Genomic DNA, 24,567 nt, shown 5'->3' on the forward strand with positions numbered 1-24,567 from the left:
AAGGAAAGCACGAGGAGAGGAATGGACGGTCAGAAGCCAGGGATGGAGGAGGGGAGAATAGTCAGCAGTCTGCTGGAGGAGAGGCAGTTAACGTACCTTCATGAGAGGGTTTCTGAGGGCCTGCCCCAAAAAACCTTTAGAGGAGAATCAGCCTTGGATACCAGAGGACAGTGATACAAGATCACAACTGTACTCTGGGCCTGACCTAGCAGGAGAGGGGGTGAGCAAGGAAGAGAAAGGAAGCCAGCTTCATCCTACTTACCTGCTGCAGACATCCAAGCCCAAAGCATGTTGGAGCTGGGAGAGGGGAGAAGTTATAACTTGAAAGGAAGGTTTCAGTTTTGTGATTAGACTAGACTGGACTGGACTGGACTTTTTAGTATCTGAATGAGGGCAGAGGATTTTTAGTTGAGCAGGACCATAAACAAACAAACAAACAAACAAATAAAAATTTGAAAAAATAAAAAAGGAAAAGCAAAGCAAAGCAATATTTTCTTGGTATTTTGTTCAGGGTGGACATTAATGAGTCTAGAGAGCAAGTTAAAAGTCTGTTTAAAAAAAATTTTTTTTTACACCATCATATCCATCTTGTAAAATCAACTAGGTGTACTCTTAAACATTCTGCTATATTGCTATGAAGATCTTTCTTATTTGGCTCTGTTAAAATGCTGCATAAGAAGACAAAGACATCCATCAATTATCACTCATGATGCCCACGGTCTGAATTAGTTAATACAATTTGATACCACTTTATCAAGCAGGTTCCAGCTATAATAGGGACTCAGGGTTAATAAGATATTCTAGGGGTAGGAATTATAAAAAGAATATTACAGACCCTAAAACACTGGGTTGTCTGGAGTAAAGTGTGTATTGGTGGGATATTTGGGCAACCAAAGTGAAGGGGGGTGATGATGCTGAATCTGGCCTCTGTACCCAACATCGAATTAAATCTTGGAGACAGAATTTTGGGTGAAGTAGAAAAGAATAGCTTTATTGCTTTGCCAGGCAAAGGGGGCCACAGTGGGCTAATGCCTTCAAAACTGTGTGTCCTGACCTGGGGTGGGTAGGAAGAGTTTTATAGTAATGGTTCAAAGAGGGCGTGATCAGCTCATGGACGTTCTTCTGATTGGTTGGTGGTGAGGTAAGTGGGAGTCAGCATCATCAACCTTCTGGTTCCAACTGGGTCTGGGGTCTGTGTGCTTGTGGGCAGCATACAGTTAACTTCTCCCACCAGGTGGGGCTTTCAGTATCTGAGAAACATCTCACAGATATTGTTATATATATCCTTTGAGGGGGAACCAGGACCCTGCCCCAAGGCTGCACTATTGTTTCTTGACTGTTCCTCCCTTGTTTCTGCATCCCCTCCCTTCCCTAATTAACAACAGTTTGAACCTGTCTGTTGGAACTCAGGGAAGGTCAGGAGGCTGAATGAGACCTATTTCCTGTAATTAAGAAATGGGGGACACAGAAAGGCTTTTGTGCCCAGGAGTCCCAAAGGATCCTACTCAGTTTCAGTGGCACTAGGCACCTGGGTAGGGTGAAAGTAAGAGGATAAGAAAGCACTGAGGACAGTCCAGGTGCTCTGTTTCATCCCTTCTGCAGAGGGGTGGCCTCAGTGAAGCCCACCTCATTCAACCCTTGTGGTTACTTGTTCAGCACGTGTCCAGAGTAGTGACTGTGGCAGAAAATCTGGAAGTTGACTCCCAGTTCCTCAGTTTAAAACTTTAGAACTTGCAAACTGTGCAGGAAGAGAGTTCTTAATACATATTAATGGTTTGATTATTCAGGTGGAGAAGGAGTGAGGATGAATGCATTGAGGCCAGTATTCTGATATCTGACTTTTGTGCTGTGTGTAAATTTGGTCACACACTTGAAGCATCAGAGGGAGAATCATAGGACAGCAGAAGAGAATTAAATAATTCATCAGTTTCTCAACCGACCTTTGGCATAATTCAGAAGGAGCTCATAGAAGGCTCTGAATAAATCCTGTTGAATAAATAAACTGGGAACTACTGATTATGTGAATTGGGAGAAAGATTTAAATTGTAGAAACTGCAATATTTCCAGCAAAATATCCACAAATTTCAAATTCACCTGCAAATAAAGGAATAAATTTATCTATAATGAATTTGAATGATTTCTCGCTTGGGGTTATTTTATTTGGTGTATTTTACACAGGGAATTCAGGACTGTAGATGGGCAACACCTTTCTGAATGCCTCTGAGTAAGTGATTATTCCATGTTAATTGTCCATAAGGGGCAAATAGTAGACCCAATAACTTGTATTGGTTAACTGGAAGTTTAATATTATTGTGATTATTTAGTTCTTTGAGGTGTTTAGGAGACATTTTGTGTTGCAATAGTTATTATTGTAATTTGTGACTTGATTAATATAGTCAGTTAGTTAATCAGTTTCAATAAACATAATGTAAGGAGAATACCAGTGTCCAATTAGTAGATGTAATGATTCTTGACTCTCCTCCAGAGGGCAGCAAAACCGCATAGCTCAGTTCTCAAAGATCAGGATAAAAATCTTAAAAAGCATGTTCACAGACATTCCCTGACCTGATCATTCATATTAGTCCAACTAATAAAACATAACATGTGCTGATATTTGTATTGGCATTTTATGGAAGTTTAGCCTTTCCTTTGCGAGATGAAAAAAAATCTTCTTTTTCATTGTAGGTTATACAAAGGAACTATACTTGCTTGGGGTCTCAAAATGCATTGTTCAAAAAGGCCAAATATTTAAGTAAGTTACTGTGAATAACCAAGAAGTAAGAGCTCTCCCTGCCCCGCCCCTGAATAGAATGACTTGATTTGTGAGCAGATAATGGTTGTGCTTGCTTTATTGGGGCTATTTTGGAAATTCCCTTTCTTTCTACGATCTATCCTAGGTAGAAAACCTTCAAAAAAATATGTCCCAGAGTGAAGAAAATTTGAAGATTGGTCACAGGAAAATAGGGAAATGGGAGAGAGTTGAACACATCCCTGCCCAGCTCTATCCAAGGGGATTTGGTCATTTTCTAGATCAGATTTTAGATAAGGCTTGACATTACCACTTACCACATCTTTTAGTACTTTCTCTGTTTCTCCAGGCACCATTCTTGCACTTAGAAGTTAGTCAGTGATTCTGGTAAAGGTGTTACCTAACAGTGGTTCAAAATATTTCTTCCCTCTGGTGTATTTTCATTTAATAGAGGGTTTGTGAAGATTAGAAGCTTTTCAAGGCATAAAGGAATGGATTATAGAATGGTAGCATTCTGGTCCTTAGCAGGTTAATCCTTTGTGTATAGTAGGCTTTTACTAAATAGTTATTAAATGAATGAATAAAGACCTAAAAGGATAAATGAAAGATGTAGCTGCTCTTCCATCTGTCCAAAGTACAGAATAGAAATTCTCTTCCTTTTTTTGTGAGGCTAACTTTAATGGGGTAAAATTTAGCTTATTATTAACAGAAATAGTGTAGGTAGATGATTCAGGCAAAAGTATTTGATGATTCTTCATTACATTATATTGAATACATTGAATAGGGGTCAAAAACAGTTTAATAGCATGGTAGCCACCATGAATGAGCTTAAAATTTGAATTTTAGGGTTCTCATCTTTCAACTCTTTAAAGGTTTTGTAAGAATTAGTGTTTGTATTTATCAAACATGTATTCTTTGCAAATAAATAAACTGGGAACTACTGTGCTAGTCCAGTATTGAAATTTACTACACAGTGTAAAAAGAAGAATAAACCATAACACTGTCTTCAATGAATTTATAAACCTCCCTGGAGTCTCAAGACTAGCACACATGAAAACATCGGTAACCACAAAAGGTATAGATTATTAATGCAGTCGAGTGTGTGGCATGCTCTAGGATTAAAAGGTTTCTGAAGAAGGGAGGTCAACACAAGTTCAAGACCGTGGGGAGGGCTACACACAGAAAGGGGGCTTGAGCAGACTCCTAGAGTGCAGGTAGGGTTCAGATACAGAGAGAAAGGGAGGGTGTGCTGGGGAGAACAGCTTGTACAGAGATGGTGAAGTGATGAGCACTGTGCTTTCAGAAAACAGACCTAGAGAAGAATTGCAAATTGGGTAATAGGGCGAAAGTTGGAGAAGTGATTTTGGGCCCGCAGTATTGCTACTGAAATCTCAGTCTCTGTACACCAGCACCAAATCAAAATCACGGAGACAGAGTTTTAGTTGAAGAAGAAAAGAGTAGCTTTATTTCTTTGCCAAAGGAGGCCACAGCAGGCTAGTGCCCTTAAGACTGTGTCCTTCTTGAAAGGGTTCAGTGAGTAAAACTTCATAGTGTTAGCTCAAAATAGGTTTTTTTTTTTTTTTCATCTTTGGCCATGCTGGGCGGCAGGTGGGATCTTAGTTCCCTGAGCAGGAATCGAAACTGTGACCCCTGCAGTAGGAGTGCAGAGTCTTAACCACTGGACAGCCAGGGAAGTCCCCAAAATAGGGTTCTTGATAAGGATCAGGGCAGGTGCGGGGTCTGTATTCTTCTCTTCTCATGGAACATTTCAAAGCCATCAAGGCTGGGTGTCAGGAGGTCCAGAGATGGGCTCTGGTGGTCTCCGGGGTTATTGTACCATGACCTCCTCTTCTGGAATGAAGAATGCTTTCAAAGAAGAGGAGTGTTAGGGAGTGTTTCAAAGAGGAAAAACGCCAGGTGCCTGATATAGCTTTAACTAATAAGTAAGCTACTTTAAGCAATTAGGTGTAAAGGAATCATTAACAAAAGAAAGAAAAAAAAGAACATATGGAAAGAGGACGTGAAAGTGAAGCATAAGGTGATGGAGACCTAGCTAGTCTAGTCAGTTTTAGCTATAACAAAATAAAGGTTTTTTCAACTGAAGTTATAGAAAAAGATGAACTATATAACATTGTTGAGTAGGAGGAGAATGAAAGGATAGTCATGTTTCCAGAAATGTGCCTCTCTCCACTTCCATTGCTGTGGAAACCACCAAGAGCCTGTGGAAAAACGGTGAGAGGAGGAATGTTTGAGGGGTGGATAAAGGACAGTGGGACCTGTTTACTTCTGAACTGTGAATATTACAGTTACTGTGCTGAGTTATATTTTCAAAGCTATATTATGATGTATTTTAAGAAAGGAGGCTTAGAAATAATAAATCTATGTCTCAATTTCTATGCTAAGTGAGTATTAGCGATAGATTCCAACCTGAATCCCATATATGTATTATAGTCACTAGAAATCCACTTAAAATAAAAGATGAGAGCCAATGATAGTACAGTTGTATTTTTCACTAAGGAAATATTTCTAACATCAAACACTGGTGAACTAAGGGTTTGCTGGAAGAAAACATACCCCTTAATAGAAAGCCAACACATTTAGTCGGGAACATTTTATTTCTTCCAAATGGAAACCCACTACAGAAGCAACATTGCTATTTTTTTTTTTGAAATGTATTTTGCAGAAACAGGCACAGGATATTTTTATACATCAAACTAATGTCTTTGCCAGGTTGCAGTTGTGTACTTTCATGATATGAATAATATCACTAACAATTCATCATTTCTAAACTAGATTTCAGTTGAAGTTGCCAATTTACCATTTTAATGACATATTTGAAAAGTTATTTTCCTGTAGAAAAGTACAAGTAAGTAAAATAAAATAGAATACATGGATGGAAATATACCACAAAATTCTGAGAATAGGAAAAGTAACTTCTTAAAGTTCTGGAGTTAGAGATACTTAAGCACCTAACAGAATCTGGTAAATGTCAGTGGGGAGCTATCTTGTTAATACCCAGTTCATTCATTTCCCTTTCTCTTTCCCTTTCTCTCTCTCTCTCCCTTGCCTCCATCTCCAGGCCTTGTTCTCTAATTGTTCCAGATCTTCAGTAGAGAAAATCATACATGTTTTAAATTTGTGTTTTATTCTCAACTGTGATCCTTTTCTCCTTTCTCACTTTATACTGAAGCCATTGCAAGAATTTGATTTTTTTCTTAGATTGTCTCAGAGTGTGTCACTTTTTGCTTTTCTTTCTTTTTTTAATGTTATCTTTTTTTTTAAAACAGATACATATATCCACTCTTTTTAGATTCTTTTCCCATATAGGTCATTACAGAGTACTGAGTAGAGTTCCTTGTGCTATACCGTAGGTCCTTTTTAGTTATCTGTTTTATGTAGAGTAGTGTGTGTATGTCAATCCCAATTTCTCAATTTATCCCTCCACCCCCTTTCCCCTCTGGTAACCGTAAGATTGTTTTCTACATCTGTGACTCTATTTCTGTTTTGTAAATAAGTTCATTTACATCATTTTTTTAGATTCCACATATACGTGATACCGTATATTTGTCTTTCTCTCTCTGACTTATTTCACTTAGTATGATAATCTCTAGTTGTATCCATGTTGCTGCAAATGTCATTATCTCATTCTTTTATGTGGCTGAGTAATATTCCACTGTATATAAGTACCACCTTTTCTTTATCCATTCATCTGTCAATGGACATTTAGGTTGCTTCCGTGTCTTGGCTATTATAAGTAGTGCTGCTGTGAACATAGAGGTGCATGTATCTTTTTGAGTTAGAGTTTTCTCTGGATATATGACCAGGAGTGGGATTGCTTGATCATATGGTGGTTCTATTTTTAGTTTTTTTAAGGAAACTCCATACTGTTCTCCATAATGGTTGTATCAATTTACATTCCCACCAACAGTGTAGGAGGGTTCCCTTTTCTCCACACCCTCTCCAGCATTTATTGTTTGTAGACTTTCTGGTGATGGCCATTCTGAATGGTGTGAGGTGATACCTCAATGTTGTTTTGATTAGCATTTCTCTGATAATTAGTGATGCTGAGCATCTTTTCATGTACTTTTTGGCCATCTGTATGTATCCATGGGAGAAATGTCTATTTAGATCTTCTGCCCATTTCTTGATTGGGTTGTTTGTTTTTTTGACATAGAGCTGCATGAGCTGTTTATGTATTTTGGAGATTAATCCCCTGTCAGTCGCTGTTTTTGCAAATATTTTCTCCAGTTCTGTGGGTTGTCTTTTTGTTTTGTTTATGGTTTCCTTTGTTTTGAAGATGCTTTTAAGTTTAATTACGTCCCATTTGTTTATTTTTATTTTCATTACTCTAGGAGGTGGATCAAAAAATATATTGCTGTGATTTATGTCAAAGAGTGTTCTGCCTGTGTTTTCTTCTAAGATTTTTATAGTGTCCGGCCTTACATTTAGGTCTTTGATCCATTTCGGGTCTATTTTTGTGTATGGTGTTAGAGAATGTTCTAATTTCATTTTTTTTTTAACATGTAGCTGTTCAGTTTTTCCCAGCACCACTTGTTGAAGAATTTGATATTTTTTCTTGGAGTGTCTCAAAGTATGTCACTTTTTGTTTTTCAAACAATACTATATTATTTGACCACTTTTAATTTTTATTGTTATAACGTTTTCTTCATAAATAGCCTTATGTTACCTCTACCTTTTATAATATTGAACAGCAAAATTTATATAATCTTTTCTTTTTGTTTTCTCCCATCACCCCAAATAGCTCATCTCCCACTTTCATTATCATTAAAAGAAATTTATATGCCTATATTGTTTCATTTTGTTTTCTAAAACAAATAAATTGTATATTTAAAATAACTTTGTAATTTAAGTACTGCAGTACTGCAGGTATTATTCCTATTTTTAAGATTTGGAAGCTGAGAGATGAGAGGTTATGCCAACCAACAAATATTTATTGAACATCTCAAATGGATCTTGGGCAGCCCTTAGTGCTATGGGGAACAAAAGAAATATCATAAGTATTTGGAATATTTTAGTAATATTTCCTGATGCCAGATTCGCAAGTAGTACTAGAGAATATGAGTTTTCTCATACACTTTATTCTTAATGGTCATGAGAGTAGAAAATAACAAAGTTCTTTTGAGACTGTAGACTGCCCACTAATGGTAGCAGCAACAGCACCTGATTTTTTTTATTTTTTATTTTTTGCGGTACGCGGGCCTCTCACTGTTGTGGTCTCTCCCGTTGCGGAGCACAGGCTCCGGATGCGCAGGCTCAGCGGCCATGGCTCACGGGCCTAGCCGCTCCACGGCATGTGGCATCTTCCCGGACCGGGGCACGAACCCATGTCCCCTGCATCGGCAGGCAGACTCTCAACCACTGCGCCACCAGAGAAGCCTGCACCTAATTTTATTTTAAAGATTTTTTTGATGTGGACCATTTTTAAAAGTCTTTATTGAATTTGTTACAATATTGCTTCTGTTTTATATTTTGGTTTTTTGGCCCTGAGGTATGTGGGATCTTAGCTCCCCAGCCAGGGATCGAACCCACACCCCCTGCATTGGAAGGTGAGGTCTTAACCACTGGACCACCAGGGAAATCCCCAACAACACCTAATCTTTATTGAGGGCTTAATATATACCAGTCAATTTTATAATCACTTTTTATGTATTTACTTAATTTTTCATTAAAACAATCATATGATATAATCATATTAATATACTGATCCATAAGAGATAATGTAGCAAAAAAATAAAAAATAAAGTGACTTGCTAATGGTGACCCAGTTTGTAAGTGATGGAGCCATAAATTTTTACCAGGGCAGTCTGTCTCTAGAACCAACACTCATAACCACATTTACCTTTCATTACTCTGTGTTTCCTCTATACTCCCCACCAAGCTCACTCTGGTTAGGGTCATGACTATCTCATGGCATGCCTTAGAGGCATTACAAATTGTTTTGTATCAGAGACTTTCCTAATTGTTTGGAAATGGGCAAAAATCAAGAATTGAAACGGCAGTTATTAAGAATTATTGTTGATCACAAAATATATACAATATAGTTGGAGAAATTAGATATATAGATGCAACTGTTGTGCAAACTAGCCACCTATACTAGCATTGTATACTGATATATTAAATCTCTAAGGAGTGTAGCACCAACAAGAGTTAGGGAAGGAATTATTGGAGAGGGATCTGGAGTGTCTTGATGTACACAAGGAATATCTTCTGAGAATGCTGAAGAGGATGTAGGTTTTTCAGCGGCACTGCTGGTTGGGTGAGGTGGGAGATGGTGAGCAGAGCGTGAAGACACAGGGAATGTGCTATTTGGAAGCAATAAAAAGTGATGAGTGCCACTTCCAAGGAGAAGCTTCAAGAGCTGAATTATGGTTTGCCATGTTCTCTTTTCTTTTTACTGTGAGATTGGCAATTTTTTATACAAGGGCAGCTTCATCACCTTGAATCTCAGGGTGAAGAATCATGAAGCAGAGTCCCGCAACAACCCATATCTTAAACTTGAAATAAACTCTCTTGCTATCAGTCATTGAGATTTTGGGATCATTTATTGACATAGCACTTCCTAATTCATATAACTAGCTAGTAGGCAATTTCAGTATCCCAAGCATAAATAGTTAGGGATTTAGTCAAAGAACAAGGTACACATCTAAAAGTCCATGTCAGGGAAGAATTGATAGGACTTGGTGACTGATGGGTTGTGAGATGCAAAGAGTTAGAAGAAACTAGCAAGATGACCTTAATGGTTTTGGTTTGACAGAACAAATCTTTTATCAAAAATGATGAAGTATGGAAGGTGGGTTTGAAAGATAGACAGGAAAGAAACCCTTAAATCCTTTTCAAGGAGTTAAAGATATAAGGTGGGGTAAAGAAAAAAAGCTATTGGGCAGAGATCACTGAAAAATTTGGTAGTTCAGAGAAATTTCATAGTACTGAGAAGGCGAGTTTCTTCAATAGAAGTCAATAGAAGGTTTTTGTTTTATTATATTTTGTTTTAAAGTTAGGCTATACATTTGCATATTTGGAATCATACAAAACATAGGAATCCAGCAGTGTGAAAAGATGCTGGGGAGATGGTTGATAAGTCTAGGATTCAAGGTCCACAGAAATTAGGAAGGGGTGTGACTGAGAACATACATGGAGGAGTAATCTTTGGAGAGGGGAAGGGAAACAACTTCCATTATAATTTTGGAAAGGAAGGGTAGATATGGAGATAGATAGGCACGAAGATGAGGACAGGGGTTAATATACGACAAGAACTTGATGGCACCAGTGCCTTAATTTTCTGTAAAGTCGGAGAAGTCATCTGCTAAGGAAGAAGGAGGGAGACAGCAGAGAAAAGAGGTCTTGAACTAGTCACTGGGAGGAGCAGAGCTGGTCATGGTTATGGGATTGGTGAATACAGAGGGCTTGTTCGAAGTTAGATTGCAAGAATTCATAACGTGCCAAGTCTGAATGGCTCTCTGTCTTGTCTTGGGAGTGTTTAGTGTCCTGGGTACAGGCAGCAAAAGCCCACAGAAAGGGTGATCCAGGTTTGTAATTTTTATGGTTAAAATTATTTGCCCAAAGTCATACTTGGAGTTTTGTCTAATCCCTTCTCATTGTGTTTTCAGAAAAATACATTGTCTCCTCATGGATATGGTCTATATTCCTGTGGTTCTGACAATCTTCACATTGTCTAGAAATTCATCTCTTTAACCAGTGGAACTTAGATTTCTTTTTTTACTCTTTGTTCTTTATTAACTATGATTTTGGTTTTTGGATAACTTTTCTCACCTTTTCATTTTGGTAAACTTTTCAGATAACTTTCATTGGTGGAAAAATTTTCTGTGTTTTTTAAATGAAAGTTTGCCACCTCATTTAATTCATATGTCAGATAATTAACAAGCATTATTAAGCACCTAATATATGCCAGATGCTGTGCTAAAGCCCAAGGATACCAAGATAAATGAAATAAGGCACATGTCCTTGATGTGCTTGTAGAGGTCAAAGCTCTGGCTGGGAAGTATAAACAGAAATAACCTACAACACCAGAAAAAGTGTAACTTGAAGCTTCTTAAGCTTCTAGAAATTGTATAACTTGTGTTCTAGTGGCTTTTGCTCTAACTTGCTATTGAGGATCCTACCTCTCTGGAAACATCCCTTCTCTCTCCCTAGTTTCCTCCATCCGCAACCCCAATCCACACACACCTATTACCGGATTGCTTTTCATGAAGTATGGTTAATCACTGCATGGAATGAACCCCCCCCATCCTGCTTCAGTCCCCACTGATGAAAATGATGCTTACCGTTGACACCATCTCATCGCACTAGTCACCATATTCTCTCCACTCGGTTTTGCCATTTTTGTGCAGAAATGCTGTCACTTCTACAGGCTATTCCGGTGTCTACTGGTATACTGGAACCCTTGAGTATTAAAGATGATTGCTGTTCTATTTTGACAAGAAAGCAAAGTTCTGTATTCCTATCAGATTACATTTATTTAGAGGTGAAGTAGTGCAGTGTTCATGATAGCTGTCAATTGATATGGAAATAACTACTTCTTATATATAGTGCTTGTGGGCCCTGCTTTTAAATAAAATCAGCTGAAACCTACATTTTATGCTTTGTGAAGGTCTAAGCAGTTTCAAAAATTCCCAAGGGCCTATGGACATGTGGGCAGCTCATCTCTGATTCCAGTTTCCTGCTTCTGCTGGATTTTTGTTACTATGGTGTCTAATTTTGTTTCCACAGAGGCCTTGTTTAAACGTGGCACATTGCTCCTTATCAATGTTTATAAAGAAACTATCCTCACACAATTAGGAAAGTTTATTGGTGGGAAATAGGGAGAAATGCTTACAATTTAGAAATGCAAACAAATGAAAATTGAACATTACAAACTCTTATTAGTAAAGTTCTGACAATGGGCATTTTTCACCACCCAAATTCATACCTTTCTCTTTCTTCTTTCCTTTCTCTGCCTTTTACCTCTCGCCTCTCCTACTCAGTTCAGAGGGAAATACATTCCTCATTTTGTCCCATGAATAAAATCCAGTATTCATTTTGGTTGCCTTGGTTTTTCCTTCAGAATGTCTCCCTTTTCCCTGTGAGCTTTATTAAACAAGGAGTTTTCCCAAATGTTTTTTCCTGAGATAGAATTCTGGGGCTACTCTTACAATCATAAAATGGTCAGCCCCATTACAAGACTCACAATTCCATGAATCCAAATGATATGAAAAATTTTGGAGTGTAAAAATTGGTACAACCAATTTGGGAAAAAGTCTGGCAGGATCAGCTTCATGGGTGAGTGACCTGTGTGGTCACAGAGGGTTTAGAAGGGCCCTGCACTTGTTTTAGTGTCCTGTTGTTTCTGTCTTGAAATTCTTAATAATTTTTGAACAAGAGGCTGTGAATTTTCACATATCACTGGGCCCAGAAAGTTACGTAGGTAGTCCTGCAGCTTGGCATTATCTACCAAGACTGAGCAAACCCAGTGAATGACCCAGGGATTTCACTCCTGGGTAAAAATCCAACTGCAACTCAAAACTATCTTCACTGAAAGATGTTACAGAAATATATATCTCAGTATTATTCATAATAGCCAGAAACCTAGAAACAGCCTCATTTCCATGAGGCAATGAATGGGCATGTAAATTCAGTTATATTCGTGCAAACAAATATGATACAGCGGAGAAAATTAATGACCTACTATGACAAATTACAGTGGATTAATCTCGCAAACATAGTATTAGGGAAAATAAATAAGACAAAATAATAGTTTAAGATTCCATTTACATAAAGTTTGTCAGCAGGCACACTTACAATGCTAGAAGAGAGTATAGTGGTTGATTTTGAGGAGCAGAGGGTTATAGTAATTGGGAGGAAACATTATGGAGGCTTCTGGGGTTCTGCTAATGTTTCATTTTTTGACCTGGTTGGAGGTTACAAGTGTAACCTCTCTCTGTAAAGCTGTTACATTTATGTTTTATACACTTTTCTGGATGTGTCTTATATACACAAAAAATTAAAAAAATAATACACAGAATGTTGTTGTTACCAAGGGAAATTGGATTATCTGTTGTGAGCTGAATAGAAGCGCTCTTAAATAATCTCTGATTAAGTAACTCATTGTATTAATAGATACTCTTCATTCCTGCTGTAAAGCATACTGTCAGATTACAAGACTCGCTGGATTGTATCTAGTTAAGTTTCTCATTTGTGTGCCTTTTTAATAAACCAACAAACTTCCATTTGGATAAGATAAGGGCATCTATGCCACTTACACAAAAGGAAACTATCAATAAGGACTTAAGAGAGTTTTCATGGGATTCCAGGCCCAGAACAAAGATAGGTCTTGGTAGGGTCTAGAATAAGGAAATAGAGAGCCAACATGTATTGCTTGCTATCTCTTATCTCTAAATCTTTGTGTACCCTGCTTTATTCTTCTCAGTCTTTAGTTTTATTTTTCTTATACTCAGTCAACTTGGTAAAATATAGCCATGATATAACTTTCGTGACTTCATTTCCTTTTAGTTCTAAAGACAAGGCAGACTCTGATGTATTCTCAGACCTAATTTCAGATTTTATAAAGAGCAACTGATAGTTTAACTTGCCTCAGGTTTTCTTCTCAGGGCCTATTTTAATGCCTGGAATAGTGTCACATAGCAATAACAGTAGTACAATCTGTAGAATCCAAAAAGCTCGTTTCTAATGTTTAACACACATGCATACACAGATTAAGGAGCAGGGCATCAACTCCTCTAAATACTCAGGATGGTACAACTATACTGTCATTCTAATCAATGAATTGGCTTTGGTTTACAATGTGAAGGAAATATTGGCCAAGTACCTTAATAAAAGGTAAAAAACAGAAAGATAATGTTCCTGTGAAACGTTTACTTAAAAGCAACATGGCATTTCAAATGAATGGATCGAAAGTTAACTTTACAAAAAATTGTGTAAGGACATTTGATTATCCATTTTAGGGGAAAGGTTTGTTTACCCACTATACATGGTCATTAAAAAATTCAGGTAGATAATGTATCTAATAGTAATTCTAAGAGCAAAAACAAGCACACAGACTCACAAAGATCATAAAATATAATAGAATTTGTTTAGAAACATGGGCAAAAGAAATGGTTTTTAAATTTTTTATTATTATTTTTTTATTGACGTATAATTGGCATATAATATTGGTTTCAGGGGTACAACATAGTGGTTCAACATTTATATACATTATGAAATGATCTTCATGATAAGTCTAGAAACCATCTGTCACCATACAAAGTTATTACAATATTGTTGGCTGTGTTCCCTATGCTTTATATTGCATCCCCATGCATTTATTATATGACTGGAAGTTTGTAGGTCTTAATCCTCCTTACTTATTTCGTCCATTCCCCCACCCCCTCCACTCTGGCAATTGCCAGTTTGTTCTCTGTGCATCTGTGAGTCAGTTTCTATTTTATTTTATTTGTTCATTTGTTTTGTTTTATAGATTCCACATATAAAAGGAATCATATAGCATTTGCCTTTCTCTGTCTGAATTATTTCACCAAGCACAATACCCTCCAGCTATATCCATGTTGTTGCAAATGGAAAGATTCCATTCTTTTTTATGGCTGAGTAGTATTCCATTGTGTGTGTGCATATGTGTGCATCACATCTTCTTTATCCATTTGAATGTTTTTTAATTGAAATATAGTTGATGTACAATATTATATAAAAGGTGTACAATATAGTGATTCACAATTTTTAAGGGTTATACACCACTTACAGTAATTATAAAATATTGGCTACAGTCCCTGTCCTATACAATGTATACTTGTAGCATGTATCTTTTTTTTTTTTAACATCTTTATTGGGGTATAATTGCTTTACAATGGTGTGTTAGTTTCTGCTTTATAACAAAGTGAATCAGTTACACATATACATATGTTCTTATATCTCTTCCCTCTTGCATCTCCCTCCCTCCCACCCTCCCTATCCCACCCCTCCAGGCGGTCACAAAGCACCGAGCCGATATCCCTGTGCCATGCAGCTGCCTCCCACTAGCTATCTACCTTACGTTTGTTAGTGTATATATGTCCATGACTCTCTCTCGCCCTGTCACAGCTCACCCTTCCCCCTCCCCATATCCTCAAGTCCGTTCTCCAGTAGGTCTGTGTCTTTATTCCTGTCTTACCCCTAGGTTCTTCATGACATTTTTTTTCTTAAATTCCATATATATGTGTTTGCATATGGTATTTGTCTTTCTCTTTCTGACTTACTTCACTCTGTATGACAGACTCTAGGTCTATCCACCACATTACAAGTAGCTCAATTTCATTTCTTTTTATGGCTGAGTAATATTCCATTGTATGTATGTGCCACATCTTCTTTATCCATTCATCTGATGATGGGCACTTAGGTTGTTTCCATCTCTGGGCTATTGTAAATAGAGCTGCAATGAACATTTTGGTACATGACTCTTTTTGAATTTTGGTTTTCTCAGGGTATATGTCCAGTAGTGGGATTGCTGGGTCATATGGTAGTTCTATTTGTAGTTTTTTAAGGAACCTCCATACTGTTCTCCATAGTGGCTGTACCAATTCACATTCCCATCAGCAGTGCAAGAGTGTTCCCTTTTCTCCACACCCTCTCCAGCATTTATTGTTTCTAGATTTTTTGATGATGGCCATTCTGACCAGTGTGAGATAATATCTCATTGTAGTTTTGATTTGCATTTCTCTAATGATTAATGATGTTGAGCATTCTTTCATGTGTTTGTTGGCAATCTGTATATCTTCTTTGGAGAAATGTCTATTTAGGTCTTCTGCCCATTTTTGGATTGGGTTGTTTGTTTTTTTTGATACTGAGCTGCATGAGCTGCTTGTAAATTTTGGAGATTAATCCTTTGTCAGTTGCTTCATTTGCAAATATTTTCTCCCATTCTGAGGGTTGTCTTTTGGTCTTGTTTATGGTTTCCTTTGCTGTGCAAAAGCTTTGAAGTTTCATTAGGTCCCATTTTTTTATTTTTGTTTTTATTTCCATTTCTCTAGGAGGTGGGTCAAAAAGGATCTTGCTGTGATTTATGTCGTAGAGTGTTCTGCCTATGTTTTCCTCTAAGAGTTTGATAGTTTCTGGCCTTACATTTAGGTCTTTAATCCATTTTGAGCTTATTTTTGTGTATGGTTTTAGGGAGTGTTCTAATCTCATACCTTTACATGTACCTGTCCAGTTTTCCCAGCACCACTTATTGAAGAGGCTGTCCTTTTTCCACTGTACATTCCTGTCTCCTTTATCAAAGATAAGGTGACCATATGTGTGTGGGTTTACCTCTGGGCTTTCTATCCTGTTCCATTGATCTCTCTATATATTTTGTGCCAGTACCATACTGTCTTGATTACTGTAGCTTTGTAGTATAGTCTGAAGTCAGGGAGCCTGATTCCTCCAGCTCCGTTTTTCATTCTCAAGATTGCTTTGGCTATTTGGGGTCTTTTGTGTTTCCATACAAATTGTGAAATTTTTTGATCTAGTTCTGTGAAAAATGACATTCGTAGTTTGATAGGGATTGCATTGAATCTGTAGATTGCTTTGGGTAGTAGAGTCATTTTCACAATGTTGATTCTTCCAATCCAAGAACATGGTATATCTCTCCTTCTATTTGTATCATCTTTAATTTCTTTCATCAGTGTCTTATAGTTTTCTGCATACAGGTCTTTTGTCTCCTTAGGTAGGTTTATTCCTAGATATTTTATTCTTTTTGTTGCAATGGTAAATGGGAGTGTTTTCTTGATTTCACTTTCAGATTTTTCATCATTAGTGTATAGGAATGCCAGAGATTTCTGCGCATTGATTTTGTATCCTGCTACTTTACCAAATTCATTGACTAGCTCTAGTAGTTTTCTGGTAGCATCTTTAGGATTCTCTATGTATAGTATCATGTCATCTGCAAACAGTGACAGCTTTACTTCTTCTTTTCTGATTTGGATTCCTTTTATTTCATTTTCTTCTCTGATTGCTGTGACTAAAACTTCCAAAACTATGTTGAATAAGAGTGGTGAGAGTGGGCAACCTTGTCTTGTTCCTGATCTTAGTGGAAATGCTTTCCGTTTTTCACCATTGAGGGTGATGTTGGCTATGGGTTTATCATATATGGCCTTTATTATGTTGAGGAAAGTTCCCTCTATGCCTACTTTTTGCAGGGTTTTTATCATAAATCGTTGTTGAATTTTATCGAAAGCTTTCTCTGCATCTATTGAGATGACCATATGGTTTTTCTCCTTCAATTTGTTAATATGGGGTATCACATTGATTGATTTGCACATATTGAAGAATCCTTGCATTCCTGGGATAAACCCCACTTGATCACGGTGTATGATCCTTTTAATGTGCTGTTGGATTCTGTTTGCTAGTATTTTGTTGAAAATTTTTGCATCTATGTTCATCAGTGATATTGGCCTGTAGTTTTCTTTCTTTGTGACATCCTTGTCTGGTTTTGGTATCAGGGTGATGGTGGCCTTGTAGAATGAGTTTGGGAGTGTTCCTCCCTCTGCTATATTTTGGAAGAGTTTGAGAAGGATAGGTGTTTGCTCTTCTCTAAATGTTTGATAGAATTCGCCTGTGAAGCCATCTGATCCTGGGCTTTTGTTTGTTGATGGATTTTTAATCACAGTTTCAATTTCAGTGCTTGTTATTGGTCTGTTCATATTTTCTATTTCTTCCTGATTCAGTCTTGGCAGGTTGTGCATTTCTAAGAATTTCTCCATTTCTTCCAGGTTGTCCATTTTATTGGCATAGGGTTGCTTGTAGTAATCTCTCATGATGTTTTGTATTTCTGCAGTGTCAGTTGTTACTTCTCCTTTTTCATTTCTAATTCTATTGATTTGAGTCTTCTCCCTTTTTTTCTTGATGTGTCTGGCTAATGGTTTATCAATTTTGTTTATCTTCTCAAAGAACCAGCTTTTCGTTTTATTGATCTTTGCTATCATTTCCTTCATTTCTTTTTCATTGATTTCTGATCTGATCTTTATGATTTCTTTCCTTCTGCTAGCTTTGGGTTTTTTTTGTTCTTCTTTCTCTCAAGCAGTTGTTTTTAAACATGGTACCAAAAACATAAAGGAGAAGATTGATACATTTGATTACATCAAAATAAAAAACTTAATTTTGATTAACGGCACCATGTAAATTTAAAGACAAGTGTGATGGTCAATTTTTTATGTCTGCTTCGGTAAGCTACAGTCTCCATTATTTATTCAAACACTAACCTAGGTGTTGCTGAGAAGGTATTTTGAAGATGCTGTTAAAGTCCATAATTAGTTGACTTTAAGTAAAGGAGATTATTTTAGATTATGTGGGTGGGCTTGGTTTAATCTTTTGGAAGCCCTTATGATCAGAATTGAGGTTTTCTTGAAGGAGAAGAAATTCTGCCTCATGGACTGCAGCTTCAGTTCATTTGAGCAGGCCTGCCCTATGGATTTTGAACTTACTTACCTAGGCGACCTCTACAATTGCATAAGCCAATTCCCTGCAATAACTCTGTTAACAGATATTTCCTACCGGTTCTGTTTTTCTTGATGAACACTGATTAATACAACTGATAGACTAAATATTTGTGAAATCTAAAAAGGAGTATATTTTAGAATAAAAACTTAAAACAGCATTCTAATAATGAGAAAGAACTAGCCTAATAGAAAAATGGGCAAAGGTTACTTTTCAGTTATCTGTTGCTGTGTAACAAACCAGGCTTAAAGCAATAGTTTATTATTTCTCATTATCCGTAGGTTGGAAATCTGTGAGGTCCTTATGCTGGGGTCATTTAATCTGCAGTTACCTTGAAGACTCCACTGTGGCTGGAGGGTCCAGGTTGTCTTCACTCAGATGTGTGGCAATGGGTGCTGGATATTGCCTGAGACTCCTCAGCTCTCCTCCACATGATCTCTCATCTTCTGGTAAGTTGGTCTGGGCTTCTTCATAACACTGAGGTGGCAGGGCTAGAAGAGGGTGAGTGTGGGAGCTACAAGAAAAGAGTTTATCCCTGGGGAATGAATGGAGAGCGTTCCTGGAAGGGGAGTTTTGATCTTATCTGAAGTATTTAAATGTTTTAATATACAGTTGTGATTTACCTGTGTAATTAAAAAAATATATAAATATTGTTATAGCCTGAATGTTTGTTAACTCCCCTTTCCCACCAAAAATTTTGTAGGTTGAAACCTAATCCCCAATGGTATTTTGGAGGTGGGGCCTTTGGGATCTGATTAGGTCACAAGGGGGGAGCCCTCATGAATGGGATTAGTGTCTTTCTAAAAGAGACCCCAGAGAGCTCCCTCACCTCGTCACCCATGTGAGGATAAAGCAAGAAGACAGCTGTCTATGCACTACGAAGGGGGATCTCACAAGACACTGAATCTGTTGGCACCTTGATCCTGGACTTGCCAGTTTCCAGAACAGTGAGACATAAATTTCTGTTGTGTATAAGCCACCCAGTCCGTTGTATCGGTTATAGCACCTAGACTGACTCTTTGTCATCTCAACTAAAGTTGCAAAAATGTTACAGCTGACCTGTATTTTTTGTTACCTAGCATTAAGCCAGTAATAGTCATCTCATTTCTCTGCCCAAGTTTCCAACTGGAAGAATAATTGCATGAGATGCTTAGTATGATAAATGAGCAAGTATTCAAGGGTGGTTTGGTGTTAGGATCCCAGTTCTGCTGAAACTATACATTAGGCTTAAACAAAGACACTGTTTTGGTTTTTGGGGATCACTGACAATAGAAGTCTATGTTAACATAACCTCACCACTGGAGCCTTATCTTCTGATCTTCATTTTCTTGGTTGCATTATGAAATCTGGATGTCAGAGTTATTGATGACTGTGCCATAACTTGTAAAAAATGGTAGGCTGTCTGAGGCCACCATAAATTGGGACCCATTTCTGTTGCTATGCGTTATGTTTCTAATACAGGAAGTGTTCTGAGACTCTTTTATTTCAACTAAAAAGGGGAAGTGCTTTTCTTTGCATTTGGCAAATATAAAAAAAAAGGGAAGCACTTCTAGTTTGAAGAAGAATTGATCTAATATTATGATGTGTATCCAGTTCCTTCGTATCCAGGCTAGAAATGGATACGAGTTTTATCAGGATAGGCTTTGCTGAAAGCAAAACCAGGAAAAGAAATGCTGATGGGAAGTGTACCATGATAGGTCTGATGGGCAATAAATAAAAAAGAAGAACATTTCCTTCCTCTGCTGAGAGCAACCTTTTGATGAAGTTCTTTCACTGTGAACCTGACTTGGTCTACCATATGATTCTCTGCAGTATGTTGTTCCTAGAAAGGTGGAGAGTGAAGGACAGATGATTCAAATGGCACAGAAGAAAGGGAACAACTGCAACTTGGGTTGCCCACTGCTTAGTGCTCTCAGCAGAAGTCAGATTGAGTAAAACAAAGACCCCTACTAGTAAGGTAGAATTGGAAAGGAACAATTGACCTTATAGGTATCTTTAATCTTTAAAAGTTGTTGGTCTTGAAGATTGTGCTGTGAAATGTCTTCAGCTTGACCTGAGCACATATACAACAATGATAATGAACTCTAACAGCAGCCAGAGCATCATACTTCTCTACTGCAGATGCTGCTTATGAATATCTGGGAAATTGGGCAGTGACCAGATAAGTACAGGTGTACCTTGGACATATTATGGGTTCGGTTCCAGACTACCACACTAAAGCGAATATTGTGATAAAGCAAGTCACACAATTTTTTTGGTTTATCAGCGTATATAAAAGTTATGCTTACAATATACTGTAGTCTAATAAGTGTGCAATAGCATTATGTCTAAAAAGTACATGTCTTTATTAAAAAATACTTTATTGCTAAAAAATGCTAACCATCATCTGAGTCTTCAGTGAGTCTTAATATTTTGCTGGTGGAGGGTTTGAAATATTGCAAGAATTACCAAAATGTGATTCAGAGACACAAAGTGGGCAAATAATGTTGGAAAAATGGCACCAATAGACTTGCTTGAAGTAGGGTTGCCACAAACCTTCAATTTGTAAAAAATGCAATATCTGCAAAGAGTAGTAAAGTGAAGTGTAAAGAAGGTATGTCTGTAGAGGACACATTTTTATTTCTTCCTGTTTACTATGAGGAGGATGCAGAATGAAATGAAAAATGAGCTTATGAAAAATCACCTTTTTTTCTTTTAAGCTGTAGCCATGTTTATGTGTAAGGACCTGACACTATTTGACATGAGGTAGAGACATTGAGAAGCAGTTAGTTAAAATCAATTTTCACAGACTTTTCAAAGTGGCTCTTTTAAAAGGACCCTTCCTTAGGCCAATAATTGAATCGTCCAATTGGGACCATAAGTCCCTGATGTGATAACTGTGGAATTTTCTCTTTAATAATGAATGTTTATTTGTCCTGGTGTGGAAATTAATCTTGAATGCATGTTAATGCATTAATACAGAATAGCATGCTCTTAAGGGTCATGTTGTTCCTGTGGTTTCCTTTAGAGATATAACGATGCTCCACCTTTCCAAGGTTAGAAGGAGCAGAAGTTTAGAGATAAGTGTTTATATAACCATTATGTAGACTTTTGGTAGCTCCCCTCCTTGCCCCCAGCTGCATTTTTGCTGAGAAATATATTTCCTTTTCTTTGCTGACATCCATCTGACAGTGACTAGTGGGGTGAAAGTGGTGGGCACATAGACAAACTTCTTAGAAATAGAGATTTAATGATTCCTTTATTATCAACCTTATTCTGTATGAGGTGAACTAATTGAGAGTTAATTGATTGACTTCTACTGGCCAAAGCTGAATATGAAATGAGATGCTTAGACTGTTTTAGAAACTTTTATTTTTGTGCAATACTAATCACCCTCTATACCTAAAAATATTGAGTTACAGTTGCTTCATTGCAGACTGGAAACTTTTAGAGTTCTCCTTTGCCTGCTAAATTAGGGGCATAACATAGGAATCTACCTAATGCTAAATTGGGAATATGGACTTGAACTCTCTATTGCTTTCACCCTGGGGCCCCTTCCCTCACATGGGAGGTGCTTAGTATGTGTTCAGTAAAGACTGTGGAAAGGATTTCTCAGTTTGGGAATGTATGACTGGGTGTGAATATGGAGAAATCATTCATAGATTGGTAGATTACTATTGTGTGATTTTAAAAAATGCTTCATGGGGTACATATAACTCTATGGAATGCTAAATTTGGATACGGACTTAGAATATCTCATTGTGTAACAATTTGATTACTTTCAACTTTCTTCTTCTGACTGGGAACTGATTTCACCAGTTTTATAAACCCCAAGTACAGTGTTAATGGTGGTTGCAACAGTAACATGCTGGAGACATGAAGCTACTTAAAACAATCTAGTCTTTGTTTCTTTTTGTGAATAATTTCTGGAAGGAAATGGATTCCCAGTTCTCAGATGTAATTTAGCTGTCTTTAGGATGCAATTTCTAGAAAGCTGCAGAGTCATGCTGGGTAATACATTTGGCTCAAGAAGTTTTCCAGATTAAATTGTCTGTGTGAGAAGTGTAAACGCATATATATTCTGGAAGTGCAGCCTAATTGTGTCACATCCTTGGCTTTTCAGTTGCAAGTTAAATATTATATATGTGTTTGAAAAAAAACTTCTAGTTAAGAATGATGGATTAAAGGTGTTTTGTCTCCATTTCATTCACTCAGAAATTGCCATAATAAACATGTCATTAAGATGTTTTCAACAAAAGAGTAATTCTCTTCTAAGAAATTTTCAGCCTACCACCTTGACCAAATGAATCAAAATGGCCAGTTTAAAAATAATTATGCTTTCTTTTCTTTCCCTTAAATAAAGTTACCTGCCTGAAGTCATGGGATTAATAATAATATTCCTAGATTCATTTCATGATTGCAGATGACATTCATTGAATGAATAAATGGCTACTCTTGACCTCCCGTTGTCCATCTTTGAGACAGTTTCTCTGAGAACAAACCGTGAATTAAAGAAACACTGAAGTGTTTATTTAGTAGAATCTGTGCTATTATTGTCATAGTTGTAAGTGCTATACACTTACAACTATATATACAATATACAATTGTTCTATTCCTTTCTCTTGAAATCTTACAGCCTGACTTTAAGCTCTTCTGTTCTATTACTTTTCTTTCCTCTTGGAAGCACTTACTTTTAATCTCCAGGAGAGTGTTAAGCAGATTCAATTAAAACTGCATGACAACCCTGACACAGTCGCCAGGGGAGTGCTAATGCAGAAACCACCAAAGCAGCTCATCTTAGAGTTTCCAAATAAACCTGAAAATTATATAATGAGTGGATTTGCTACTGCACATAAGATTTAGAGTAGTTGAAATTTTGAATTGCCCTTGGAAATGGGGGAAAAATCACTTGATTTGGGGGAACAGAATTTTCACAAAAATCTGAAGTGCTATGAAACAATCAGGGCATTTGGATTCCAGACTTGCATGGTTTGGTGTTTCTAGTACTTCATTTGTCAAATAATTTATGGGACATTTGTCAGGTATGACATTTGTCAAGTAAGTTTTGAGGATTAAACAAGGATATCTCAGCAAAGCCTCAGAAATATGTTAAAGGCAATTCAACTATTTGTTCAACTGAATGCCAATGCCTTTGATCCAGGAAGAAAAAGATTTTGAGGAGTTCACATAACTGCCAGGGAATCTTCTTATATGTATCCTTGGAGCTTTCAGGCTTAGAGTGACTAAATTGGAAAAGAAGCACCTCCATCCTCCCAATCTTTCTTTATATCAGATACGTGAGAATTGTCCTTGATTTTTCTCTCATTCACCAACCCTGTATTTCATCTAATTAATCACTATGCCTCTTAAATATCTCTGGAACCACTTGACATGCTCCACCTTGATTGCCACTACCATGTTTAAGCCATCATCATATCTCACATCTGGTCTCACCTCATTCTATTCCATTCTCTACACTTTCAGAATGATTTCAATAAAATAAACATTGGATTAGATCTCTTTTCTACCTAAAATCTTTCAGTGTCCCCCCACCTCATCAAAATAAAGTTCAAACTTCTTACTCTTCCTATTTTATGCTCTTTGATCTTATTCATACTTCTTTCTTAACTTCCTCTCTCTCTTTTCTCCTCCACATTTTGTTCATTCAGGCCTTGGGAAACCACACTGAGTAGACCGTTATTAATGTGGTGAAGGAAACTTACCTGGAAAGGGACCATGAATTATCGAAATGGGAGATGGTTTTATTTTGTACCTTTTTTGTAGAAGGCTTGACCAGGAAGTCAACTTGGATGTCTCATATGCTATAAACCAGAATGTCCTTATCTTCTTTTCAGTAATCTCAGAGCCCTAAATAATTACTAAAAAGAGACTCTGATGCAAGAAAAGAGACAAAGATACATTATAGAAATAATAAAAAAATCTTTGAGCACAAACTTCAGGCTTCTTAAATCTAATCAAATAAAACCTGGCGGAGTCAGAGACCTAAATACTGTTTATGAAAAAAATGTTTTGGGCTTGGGAATTTTGATATGACCTTGCTTTTTAGGTAGCTAAATTCATATAAATATGCCCCAGGATCGGGAATTCAAGAAGTTTTCTGATTTAAATGTTTTTCTTGTGGCAGAAAAATGCTTTCACCAATTAGTACAGATTGTTATTGATGTTTCCAAGAAATTTCACAACTTTTTTGACAGTATACTCCAGAGTTCCAATGTCAAGGCCAAGAATTTCTTTCTTATGCCTACTCAAGCTCTTGCCCTCACTCTAATTTTAGCACATTTCCTCTCATTATTTCCTTGATCAAGATGCAGAATAATTTGGTTGATTTTTTTACTTGCTAT

General features: G+C 37.1%; 1 protein-coding gene across 9 annotated transcripts in view; it reads left to right on the forward strand.

Moving 5' to 3' along the window:
• Window positions 1-24,567, forward strand: part of CHODL (chondrolectin) — a 348,559-nt gene that overhangs the window by 16,081 nt on the left and 307,911 nt on the right. For all 9 annotated transcript variants that reach the window (XM_073804400.1, XM_073804394.1, XM_073804401.1 and 6 more), the window contains one exon: window positions 18,508-18,675. The gene's annotated coding sequence lies outside the window, so the exon portion shown is untranslated. The remainder of the gene's footprint in view (window positions 1-18,507; window positions 18,676-24,567) is intronic.

This window comes from Tursiops truncatus, chromosome 4 (genome assembly GCF_011762595.2).
Source record: "Tursiops truncatus isolate mTurTru1 chromosome 4, mTurTru1.mat.Y, whole genome shotgun sequence".
Taxonomy (NCBI): domain Eukaryota; kingdom Metazoa; phylum Chordata; class Mammalia; order Artiodactyla; family Delphinidae; genus Tursiops; species Tursiops truncatus.